This window comes from Polypterus senegalus, chromosome 8 (assembly GCF_016835505.1).
Source record: "Polypterus senegalus isolate Bchr_013 chromosome 8, ASM1683550v1, whole genome shotgun sequence".
NCBI classification, from domain to species: domain Eukaryota; kingdom Metazoa; phylum Chordata; class Cladistia; order Polypteriformes; family Polypteridae; genus Polypterus; species Polypterus senegalus.
In genome coordinates this window covers 104830305-104843702 of record NC_053161.1, presented here as the reverse complement: position 1 = coordinate 104843702, position 13398 = coordinate 104830305, and the positions used below count along the sequence as shown (strand labels likewise).

Genomic DNA, 13398 nt, shown 5'->3' with positions numbered 1-13398 from the left:
ACTAAATATGCTGTAAAATCAGTATGTAGCAGACAGAATAATTAACAAACAGACAATACATGTAGCCAAGGTACAGAAAGGTTACTAATAATAAATCAGTTGTACAGGTGGGGTAAAAACTAAGTGTGGTGGTACAACATGTTGTTAACACCACTTGTTATATATCTGGAGGGTCAAGTTTGTTGTTGGGGTGTATCAGAGTATCCACCTTTGAAATACACAAAGAAGTGTTCAATATGATATGGCCAAATCAAAGGTTTTGTCCTAAGAATGAATTGATTACATCTAAATAAAGTACTCAAATGGAATTTTTAACTGTGATGCTGCAATAAACTTGAATGACTAAAGCTATAATAAACAATGCTCAAGAATATGTTGAGCATTATGAAAATTGAAGGCTACCATGTCTCTATCTCTGCAAAAAAATGTTTTATCAGAAATTCCAATGCTTTCATTAGGATACCACAATTCACTTTTACATTCTGTTATGGCTTTTTGGAAATTAACATTTAGAGAAACAATTATGTTCACTGGCAAACTAATAATAGTAATAATTATTCTCAAACCCACTCTAATTCAGAGAAGCAGGGAGCAAGAGCCTATACAGGCTGTACTGAGCACAATGCAGGAAAAAGGCCAAGAGAGATTACCAGTCCATCACATAGTCCACTAATGCACACATACAATCCAAAGCCCTGAGTCAGGGTAACTGGTAGACTAGAAGTTCACAGTAAGACCTTGTGTGGGTCTATGCAAGTACCTGGCCTTTGATACAGCATTATCTTAAGACAAGTTCCTGTTCTGCATGCTCTGATGCTCAGACACGCACCAGCTCTACACAAGCAAGATTTAAAGAAACAAATGTCTAAAACAGAAGATTTAAGCAGAAACTTCTGTTTTACCGAATGGTTTGGACGCTGTAGGTAAATTATACACAGAATATGCATAGCTTTTGTCTAGCTTTGGATGCTTTTACTACTTAGCAAAAACAAGCAGTAGTATAAAAGATGTATACTAATTCATTTTTATAATAGTTTAATTGCACAGTAACATTATTTATATGAAATATTAACTGCCTTTACTTGTGAAAGTTATAAACAAAATGGCCCACTTAAAAATTACCTAATTAAACTTATACTTTGATTGTCACTATGCAGACAAGCAAGTGGCCAAAAATAAGATTTTTACAGATATGTGATTATTTCATAAAATATATAAATACCTAAATATAACTATTTCAAACGCCAGCACTTTGCAATGTACCTAAATTAAGCATTGCGGTTAATATTTATTAATTAACACACAGACTCTTGCAGAGAATAATGTTACATAGTTTTCAAAGCTAATATGTGGGGTTGAATACTGTAAAACTAAGTGGTCATTACCACTTTTTACTATCCTTTCAATGGCACACAAAGCCTTGATAAAGATGCAGAACCCCTTCCACTAGTTCAAGGAGGACAATGTTCAGTGGATCAGATATCATTTTGTAGATTTATTGTTAGCTAACTTGTTTATGTAGCCATAGGAGTTTCATCTAAACTACCAGCAATGTTAAAGAGGGATTAGAACTCTCAATATTTCACTACAAAGTGGTGCCTTGAAGGGAAGTCACAAACTGACCTTCTATATATTCAGCAACTGATAAGCAAACTTTGACATATACCTGTAAGTACATATGTATCCAATCAAAAGATATCAAAGTGCTTTTTAAACTGTGGGCTTCAAAGATAAAAGCAAGTCTCTCATACTATGTTTTTGGAGGCTGAAAGCACTCTCTCACTAGAGCCCCTTCTGGATGAACACACTCTGTAATCACTCTGAGCTTTTTCAAGGGATCACTAGCTCTCAGATTAGCTACTCCAAACTCTGGATCTATGCCATAATTGAACTCAATCCAAGAAAAGAAACCTTACTTCTTGATGGGATTCTTAGTAACCAAGCTCTTCAGAAGATAGCTATCACATTAGCAGGGTGCCCATAAGAGTTACACGTTCGTTTATAATGAAGCAGTGTGCACAAAGCTAAAGGAGGAAAACACCACACCATACCATACTATTATGTATTAGGTGATATATAAATTGATTTTTAACTTTTTTTAAATGCCTTTTGTGCATATAGTTGACCTATGCTCAAATATTTTCCAACAGAAAGTGAGAATGACAAAACACCAATGCATCTAAAAACCCAACATTTAATATGTATATGGACATCTGATAAACATGTATGAAATCTCAAGATGCAGATCAATAATCAATTTTTTAAGACAAGAGAGTTAATTATTTGTCTCTTGATTTCATGTTTAGACTGGTCCCTCTTGCGCCCTATTTGAACCACAGAAATGCAATTTTTTAATTTATAAAAAAAAATGTTTTATTTTGGACCACAATTTCATGTGGCAAATGAATATGTAACATGACTGAAAAATTATTTTGACTTTAAAAATACTGAACTTATCCTTTAATAAGCTGTCCATTAAATAACTACTTTCTTATCACATCTTTCTCTGAAAAAATCTTTTAAATCAAACCTCAATATTAAGTGACTCCTTCAAAGTACCATCTGCATTTTCTATGTCTAAACTCTCTCAGTAACAACAACAAAATTTATTTATATAGCACATTTTCATACAAAAAATGTAGCTCAAAGTGCTTTACATAATAAAGAATAGAAAAATAAGAGACACAGTAAGAAAATAAAATAAGTCAACATTAATTAACATAGAATAAGAGTAAGACATACTGTGCTAATTTTCCAATACTCAATTTCAATAGCAAAACCAATATATTACTATTTACATTTACATATAATCTTACAATTGGCTTGAATGTATATTAGTTAGCTGCAGACCGGAAATGAACATTGTGGTCCCTGGACTTAGGCACAAGGGTACACTGGCTGTCAGAAAATCTTGCATTTTATACACAATGATCCATGGTTTAAGTCACTAAAGTTATACTTACCATTTGTGCACCAGATTCTAAAACCCTTTTGGTTATTAAATTACAACTTTATGTCATAGCTACAATCATGACTACAGTAATACACCATATGTTTTGGCTCTGTGCCAGCTGATTTGAAAATAGCTTCTGCAACTCTAAAAAGGCTTGTCTTGACAGTGGTAATCTCACTAATTTTAGACAAATCCCCACTTAATGTCCTCTAGAATATTTGGGCATCTTAGCTCAATCATTATTTAACTTGCAATGACTTGATTAAAATAGTTTCTGACCATCTTAAGAGCTCAGCAGAACTATTAATTTTGGTACCAAAAGTAACTAGTGCTTTCCTTATAGAAGCTGATTTGGTGCTTATCCATATCACTGTTAGACATCAGCACATAATCTTATACAGCTTTATCTAACATTTTATTGGCCAGAATGAAGATCATCCTGGATGTGTATTGAAATGCTCACCAGTGATTCAAGTTCAATCTCTGTGACAGAAAAAATGTTTATGTCTGGCATATGCTGGGCTGATAAAAGAATGTTAAAGCTCTGTATTTGGTGTTTTGCTATTCCACATCTACTCTTCCCCCTTGTTGTGTGATATTGCACAAAATTAAGAGTTAAAAGTCAGTGATCAACACAGATATTAAAGCTTAGCATATTCTTTATACATTTACAGTACAATAAAGTAGAAGTTTTTAAAACTAAATAGAAACTTTTCGTTTGACATAAACACTCTTGAAAAGGAAATAAACTTTTTCTGATATTAGGAATTCTGATACAATACTTACTAGGGTCTGTTCTACTGCCCTGCATTTGAACTAGTTACAACAGTTTATTACTTAGCACTGATGAAACAGAATTGACAGTAAAGTTATCATTTTAGAGGACTAGGACTTAACAGGCATATTTTAACTTTTCCCAACTATCTGAAAAAAGGAATAAATTACCATTACACAGACAGCATTAGTATATTTTGGTTTAAAACAAGACTTAAGGAAGAACAATGTACAATAACAGATATGCAAATATTAATGGTACATGCGTCAATTAACCAGAGATCAAAATTCAACATCTTTGGCCTTTTACTGCACCATCGGCAATCAGTCTGCGAATTTTGTAATACTAAATATGTTAAGACATATTCTGCAAGCAGAGTATCAGAGTATTGTTCTAAATGAAAAGGGTCAAAGAAAACACTTCAAAGAGTCTGAAAGTTAAAAATGTGTCATCTTTGATGTTAACAATGAAGATGTGTTTTGTAACTAAATTATATACATTTTATATGACTAATGTGATAATACTCATGCTGAATAAATCAATCGATGCTTAGCATGCCAACTTTTATCAACATAGTAAGAACCACAAAACTGCTAATGCAACACCTCTGTCTCAGCCATACAATATGTAGGAGTGAGTTTGTTTTAAATCATTATTAGCCCTTTCCGTGTTGAACAAAATCTAAGATTACATAAATAGCTGAGACAGACAATATATTCTGCGAAGCAGACTATTCTTTTCAGATGGGACACTCTTATAACAGCCATTCTCAGGAATGTGCAAAATACCCAATACCCAAGTTTTACAACTGACAACTGGAAAAAAAAAAACATTCTATGAATTGTACTTCCAGCTGAATGTTCATAGGTTCTCAGCTCTCGCAAGCGAAGAGCTCACCCCTCCAACCAAATAGAAAATCAAATGTTTGATTTTAACCTCATCATTTACAAACTGGTAGGTCTTGATCATTGGGTATATCACATTAGTTGATCGGCATTTGGGTAGCACTCCTGGCTGCCACCCACTGTCCAAGATAATCAATGGAAAAGTCATCTAATGTGACATAGACTTTAGTTAATAAATTCATATGTATTTGCAAAACACATAAAATGCACAGTGCTTCTAAATTCAAGAATAGGATATTGAAAAACATGAGAATAGGGTTAGTATTTTTTAGGCTAATTCACAAATAGTGAGGCTTGCAAAGAGCAATAGGATGGCTATACTTAATATTACTTTACATATAATTGCATTATTTGTTTTTGTTTTTGGATCTACGTTTTGATGTACTGATTTGCAGTGTGACTGAAGTGTGGAATGTATTGATTATATTTGTATCAGAAAATATTAAGACAGTTATTTTATCAAACTGCTGTAATATTTTCCATTTGAAGATAATGTAGACAGGCTGCATCTTGTCAAACATGGCTAGCAATATTTAATCTGTACTAAAAGTGAGTGTACTCAATTCTTGTCATTTGTATTGAATAAATAGCTTTCTAAGACACACATGTATGTTTTTTTAAATCATTTGTTTCATGCCATTCCTAGGATAAAAAAAACACACATACCAGTGCAAAGGACAGAGTGTCCTAAGCAGGACCTGTTAAGTCAAGTCTACAGTATGCATGCGCTATGCTTCCAGCAGCTGCTTAAACAATTCATTATGTAAGTAAAGGAAAAAAAATCTAATTATATTCTGATAATCTTCTTTATTGAAATTTAGGGCTGTGGGGGTTAGCAGTTAGTTTACCTAACATGCACATCTTTGGTGTTGTGGCAGGAATTAAATGAAAATGAACCTGGAATGCTGAACCTGGGAGGAGGCAGAACTATCCTCTGTGCCACTGTGGAAAATATGTAATTTGTTACATATAATACCTTGGCTCAATCAATTCCACTCATTGGTTTTAAACTGTGACAGTAAATTTCAAATATTTCAGTAATTTTCATACTAAGACTAGGAACACAACACACATACAATGTATATATACAACATAAAACCTACATTGTCTGCTAGGGAGAATACTTGCGAGACTGATTGCACTGTCAAATGGGAACAGATATTTACAATATGATTACATGTGTGAATATTTACAATATCAATATATTTGAATATACATATTTCCCTTGAATTACCCACAACTGGTTTGCAAACATTTAGGTTAGGTATACAGACAAAAAAAAAATTAACCTTTTTTAATTTTAGGAAATGTAAAGCCAAATTTTTGTGGTTGTGAAGACATAATCTGGGGTGACGTGTGTGGCGTAGTGGTGCAGTAAGGGGTTCATGTCTCAGGTGTTCCCCGCCTGGTGTTTGCAGGTTTTCCCCCTGGGCGTTCTCACCATTCTCAGGTTCCTTCCAAAGATATGCAGGTTAGTTGATTTGGTGATGCGAAACTGACGCTAGTGTGCGTGTTTTTGTTTGTATTCACCAGGCGATGAGCTGGTGCCTCATCTAGTGATTGTTCCTGCCTAGATGCCTGCTCCTGACCCTGTATGCATGAATGGAATAATTAAACATATAACACAAAAATTTTTCAGTGTTCCTTAAAAGTTTTGAATACAGTGTTTTATCTGTTTTTACTTTCCCGAAGACATTTATTGTGTGGTGATTGGTTATGTGGAGAAAGAAAAGGGACGGATAGGATCTGGGGATTTGAAGGTTTGATAGAGACAGTATGGTTGCAATAAAGAAAGCCCACCCAAAGGAACATCCATTGAATTCTCTGTCTGTGTCTCTGACCACCAGGTCACAAACCCATCATTCACATGCCAATTAAAACCAGTGGGATACACATTCATATGATCAGCCTCATCATACCTGCCATAAAGGTTCTTTATATATATTGAACATACAGCTGCTTTTGCAATCACTTTTTAGAGATACAGAAGCAAGCAGTCTTGGGAAATTTAATGGATGTTCCGGATGGGCTTTCTTTCATCCCTGGCACAGTGGTTATGCTGCTGCCTCACAGTAAGGAGATCATGGATCCGCATCCCGGGTCTTCCCTACTTGCAATGCAAAGCTCTTTGAGTAATGAAAAAAGCACTATATAAATGTAAAGAATTTAAAATTATTATTATTGGATGTGAAAAAAAGCATTCTTAAGTAAAATGTAAAAGCAACAAAAGAAAGGTTAAAATGGAATCGATTTATGTTCACAAACATCCATTGACAAAGTACACTTTTTAATAAATATGTATACATATTTGTATTTTATTCAGAGTCTTTCTTTCAGGGCAGATATCGATGTATATTGAGTGGCTGAGGGCGAATGTTGACGTTAGTTGGCATCCGGAGTAGAGGCTGATAATCAACTGTAAACATTGGCAAAACCTGCTGTTATGTTGAAGTTCAAATCTCTTCACTAGAAGGAAAGTTTGCCTTATTGATTTGAAATAGATTAGCAAAGGACAAACAACTGCAAAAATGGTATCAACATCTGAAGTTACAGGTAAGAGAATGTGCAAAGCAAAACACTCAGCAGACAACATTTTGTGTATTATAGTAGAATCAGACTCTGACTGGTTAGACTCAGACTTTGATAAGAGTGATCCAGAGATCAAGGTTGATAAGGAAAGCGAGGTACTGGCATCAGCTAATTGCTTCCCAGCTGATCAGCTACCAGGTGATTGCAGTGCTGAACACACTTATTTGACTAAAGCACCTATGGTAGAGCTCATCTGGGAGGACTACCCAAACATCGATCAGTGGAAGGCAAGCTGGCTACTGGACTTCACAAGACAATGTGGTATGCTAGTGAACACAACAAATTACAAGCCAATCGATTACTTCAAGCTGTTCTTTCCAGAGGCTGCCTTTCAGCTCATGAGCGACGAGACAAACAGGTATGGCAAGAAAATTTTAGATTCCCCTGCTGAGCTGTCACCGCATTCTTGTTACTCAAAGTGGAAGACCATGACTAAAGATGAGATGAAGGGCTACATGGCCTTGTACGTAGCCTTAGGCCTTACTATGACAATTTACAAACAAATCTGTGTGTGGACAGAGTCAATGATAAAGTAAAAGGGGCATCCGTTTTTCCTTCAGTATATACTGGACAAATCAACAAAGTATGGTATAAAAGATTGTGTTGGCAAAAGCAAACATTGGTTTCTTGTAAAAGTTCATGTATTGAATGAACACCTCTTGTTTATCATCATCTTAGGTTCGAGCCATTTTAGATGGAAATTCATACATGTGTACACAAAGCCAAAATATATATGCCAAACTTTCTAAATGCTAAATACTAAATAGATAACAGAAATCAAGAGAAAACAAGTGTGCACTGCATAAAAGAACATAGGCAAGTTTTACTTTTAATAACCCCTGGAAGTAAAATTTACCTAAAGTTGATCCACAGCTCTCAAAAACACACAAGACAAAAGCTGCCTGAATGCATTTAGAACTGCACAGTGGAAAAGACAGGGAAAAAAAACAACTACAAACTCCCAACCACTATTAAGAATGATCTCCTTGCTGCCATACAAAGGATAAAACACCATCAATTAGTTTTGAAGATCTTTTAATTTTTTTTTTTTTTTCGATCAATTGGAGGTTCATCCATGGAGCTAGACAAACCAAGGCTAGAAGAAGAATTTAAAATTGAGGCAGACAGCAAGAGTTTTAGGGAGCGATTTGATTTCTTAGCTTCAGAAAAGGCAGTGATGTAAACTGAACTGGCTGTTATTAGCATCTCTGCATTGCATTTGTCAGGTCACAACTGGCAAAGACAGGGAAGAATTTTTTATTTAATTGTCCCCAGCCCCACATTTTCCTTTAAATTTGAAGTGAAAAGAGAAAGGATGCAGTAAATGAATTAAGCTTAACCTAAACTGCTTCAAGCACTTAATCACGAGATTGTTAAAAGATATGCAGTATAATGCAATTCTTGCACTAACAATAGACAGAATATTGAACAAAACCTGCTGTAAGTCTGCCTATAAAAATCAAATTTAGAAATATTTTGTATGCATGCATGACCTAATTGTGATTTGTCTTTTATAAAGCTGCATATGCATTTTTCGGGGGTTGGGGGGAGGTATGGGGGTTAGTTTGGGATGGTCATCAGTTCCACACAGGAAAATTCAAGCAGCAGCAAAATTTTGCACTTGGCATTTTCATGGATTATAAAGTCACAGAACTATTCTTGCATTTATTCTCAATTTAATTTTTTTTTTTTTTGTTCTCTCAGAGCAAGGGCACTGTAGACATTTTAAAATAAACATTTACAGAAATAAAAAAAACACTGCTATAGCAAGTGATGCATTATGCTATGTTCAAATGCTATTGAAAAAGCAATGTTATCCAAATTCTCACTCACAAAAAACAAAGCTAATCTTTTACAAATCAATTGTAACCTCGCATTTCTTGCAAAAATCCAACTGGAAATTGAAGTGAACATAAACTGGAAGGGTGAAACATCACAACTGGGAACTCCAATACAACAGAGATATAGCATTAGCCTTCACAGCACATTATCAATGCTCTATAATCAACGATGGATAAATGCCCAGTCTCAGCCTCCTGTATACTGTATATTTTGTCTGACCATGCAGTGTACCAGGTTTTAGAAACTAGTTTTAATTAAGGTATTAGGGACGAACTATATTTCTGTTGCAACAGCCATTTAATTTCCCACGCAACATGCTTCTAGAACATAATTTGAAAGTTATTACAAAAGTTGAAAGTTGTAAAGCTGTTAAGAGGAAGTCTAAAATTGGCCGATATTAGTCTCTTTTCAAATACCTTTACAATTTTAATATATCCCCAGATGCAATTATATCTACTCAGAAAAAGCCATGGAATGACAATTATGGACCAGGTCTCCATGATCTTTCTTAAACCTCATACCACAGAAAGCATCTTTTCTCCTTTTCTGTATTAACAAATTACTTAAAAGTTTTTATGTATATATGAATATAGGACTTCAATATTAAAATATTATAAACTACAGAACATCCAAAAGATTATGTACATGCTAAAATCTACTAAATGATTTTAAGCTGCAATAATTCCTACAAAAACCAACAAAGCAAGAGTTGCTTATAATTCATGACACAAACATTAGCGAGTAAAAATTAATGACAGCCAATAGAAAAATTAAATGAGACTACATTTAGAGAATAAAGCAAAAGTTCTTGATTTTTTTAAATTTGATATACTTTATTAATCCCCATGGGAAAATTGTCTTTTCACATTAACTTGAGATAGTACCATTGTATTTAAGTCCTAATATGAAGGTGTGAGTGATCGGCCAGTTATGGAATCCACATTCTGTCCTTACTGCTGCTCCAGTACAACAGCTAGCAGACTAGAGTATTAAACAAGATACTATTGGACAAGCTTGCACAGGCCCACTTCTCTCTGTTCATTTGCATTTCAAGTTTGGGTTTTGGGAGAAATGCAAGGTCACTGTTTATCTACTGTCCAATCCATTCCATATGAAAAGAAATGCATTTTTTAAATAAAAAGATTACACATTAAGTAGATGCTGCATTGATCCAAAGACAACAAGGCCAATAAATGATAGTTCAGGATGATCTACTCTTTTTTTTCTTATAGTTAATAAAAAATAATGTGAGCAGCTAGTGCTGCGACAGAACCCAATAAAATCCTATAAAAAATTATCTCCACAATGCCCCATTGGTATCTAACATTCAGAAGGGCATCCACTTAAAATTTCTCCCTGGAAAGTGAATATTTTCCATTGTATGTGAACACGGAATATGCATTCCTATATAGCTTAACCTTAATGAGACATGAACTTTAAAACTTACTAACAAAGAAGTCACTTACACATTCACATTTACCTCTTCAAGTCATTATTAAAAACACAAATCAAACATTATCTCTGATGTAAAGAGTAAACAAACCTCTAAATTTACAAAGTGGCAAAAATTCCATCCATCCATTCATTTTCCAACCCGCTGAATCACATTAGCCAAATGTTTCATATACCTCTTGATCTCTCCTACGTATCAACTTTTAGATATTAAATTAGATTATATGTAACTGCTTCAATTAATTTGAGATCTTTCAAGTGTCTTGCATGAACTACTCATTACACTTGTAACATTAACTACAGGTGTCAGGAATCTAGCCCAAAATTAAAAATGTATTTTGCTTAATATTGACAGAACCATGTTTAATTTCGCCTCAAGTACACATTCTATAGCAGAATTTGTGGTACAAACAAGATCCAAGTGCAGACTTGGGATGTCACAAGAACCTGCACTTCAGTACCTAGTCAATACCAAAGCTCTGAAAATGTAACAGCACTTGCCTGTTCACAGAATCAGTACTACCAAGTGAAAATCAGTACTGCACTCATGAATGACTGCCAGGTAGACTAGGCACAATAACATATGGACAGTGGTGATGACACAGCACCACATTAACACATGTCCAAAAAAACAAAAAAAAAAAAAAAACAGCTGTAGTTGTGTCTAAAATGGCTTTGTCCTCAAGGCAGAAGAATTTCAGCACGTGATAGGAGGCAGTTGTGTTTATTATTCAAACACACACTGGCTTTTGTTATTGTCACTTATTTTTTATTATGAAGTTAGCTCAAAAAACAACTTGTGTTTTTCTTTGAGAGAGCAATGATTGACCAGATGCAAGTTGTAATTTAACTTGCAATGTCACAAATATCCAAGAGAAAATGAAACGTTGGTGATATTAATGTATATTAATACATTGTCTACACAGTCCTGAGAAAGGAATGAAGTTTCTACATTAATTCACTGTTTAAAGTGAGCACATTAACGGATGCCCATCCTGCATGAATCCATCTATTTTCTGTCTGCAGAGTACAGTACAGGGTTGCAGAGGACCACCACACAAACCCACTTCAACATCTGCAGGACAGTTGTAGCAAGTAAAAATCAGGGCAGGTTTCAAATGATGTAGCTATTTGGCTTTTCTACCCTGGAATAAAATGAGTAGCTCTACTAGTTAATACTAAAATAAAACATCTAATCACTCATGCAAGACACCTTGAAAAAAATCACACAACAAAGGCTGTTTATTTAAAGTACAGAAATAATGGATTAACGTTAAACTGACAAGCTTGATTTCACACAGGAAGATGGGGCAAATGTAAAAAAAAAAGGATGGGGAGAAAGCACAAGAAACTTGTGACATTTGAAACTTGAATCAATCTGACTTGTCCATTTAAATACTACTCTTTAGTATGTTTTTTTTTACCACCTAGTAATGCAAATTTAAAAATTAAAACAGCAAATGTTATAAACCTAACAGAATGATTAGCTAACAAACCTGCTTTAATTTGTTCATTTAAAAAAAATATCCTAATTTATCTTTGAATTCACAAATGCAACAGAACAGATAAACATGCATGAATTATTTTTTATAATGATTTTAAGCAGTCTTTCTCAGTTACTAGAGACATGTCAGAACAAATTTAGTTACGTGCGCATGTGGATAACACAGGTCATCCTTGATGAAATTATTCTTTAAAAATCCTATACTGAAAAAAAAAATCACACAAATTTTCAATATGACTATTACAAATTTGTATTTCAATATTTATGAATGCCAACACAATATTAGTTAAATGACATGTCTATACACTGAATGATCCTGAGCTGGTCAGGCTGGAATCTTAACACTGACTCCATATGCAATATCTGCAACAGTGACTGACATTTGTTCATTTACTTGTACATAATTGTGTAAGTGTATTTGTACCTTGTTAGCATATTTAAGATTATTGTAAATCTTGTTATATGTATAGTTGTGTATGTTTTTGTCTACTGTTGTAACTCTGCAATTTCCATCAGAATTGATACAGTTTCTATCTATCTATAACTATGGAAAAACTGATACTTTAAAGCTGCTGTCACTCTTAGTATATATGTCTTTTACATTCTATTACAGAAAAGGCACTATATTATTCATCTGAATAATGGAGGTACTTTTAATAAAAAATAAATTTGAGTTCTGTTTTTGTTGTGGTATTAAAATAGGTATCAAGAATAGTGAAATGTCACTGGGATTGATATCAAATACAAAAATTCTGGTATCATGACATCACTTCCCTAGACTATAGTTAACTTGCTTCAAAACTTGTAGAATACGGAGTTCCTTGCCTGCCAACCATGATGTTTCTTAATTCTAAACTATACAGAATAATTCCAGCTTGTTTCCCTTGATCCCTCCCGACAGCCACATGAAAACCTTAGACTGCAGTTTTCATTTTGAGTGATTATGGTTATACGAAGTTGGGTGGCCCTTGCTGATAACAAACAGCAACCATGATGGTCTGTCTTTTTGTACACTATCTGACCATGGGCTAAAGTAGAACAGTGTTAATTTTATTTTTTGAAGAAAAGACTACTTGTCACCCCAGGAAAGGAGTCTTCCAGCTCAACTGGCCATCCTAGAAGGCCTGATTATGGTTTGGGCTCAGGAACATTTTGTATGAAATAGAGAGAAAATTGAGTGTACATTTTATTTTTCCTCTTCTTTAGTAGAATGTTTTTATTAGGATTTTGAATATCAACTCAAACGTTTCATGAAATAAATGCTGGATTATGGATAACAGACAATGCTCAAAACTTTCTCTCCAATATGACGTTAGCAGAATCTCTTTTTTAAACATTTACCAGCATTTTGACAAAAGATTGGTTAGTCGATTAAATA

General features: G+C 34.2%; 1 protein-coding gene across 1 annotated transcript in view; it reads right to left on the bottom strand.

Annotated features, from left to right (window-relative positions):
* Positions 1-13398, bottom strand: part of LOC120534180 (ubiquitin-conjugating enzyme E2 N) — a 33107-nt gene that overhangs the window by 18694 nt on the left and 1015 nt on the right. The gene's annotated exons all lie outside the window — the stretch shown is intronic.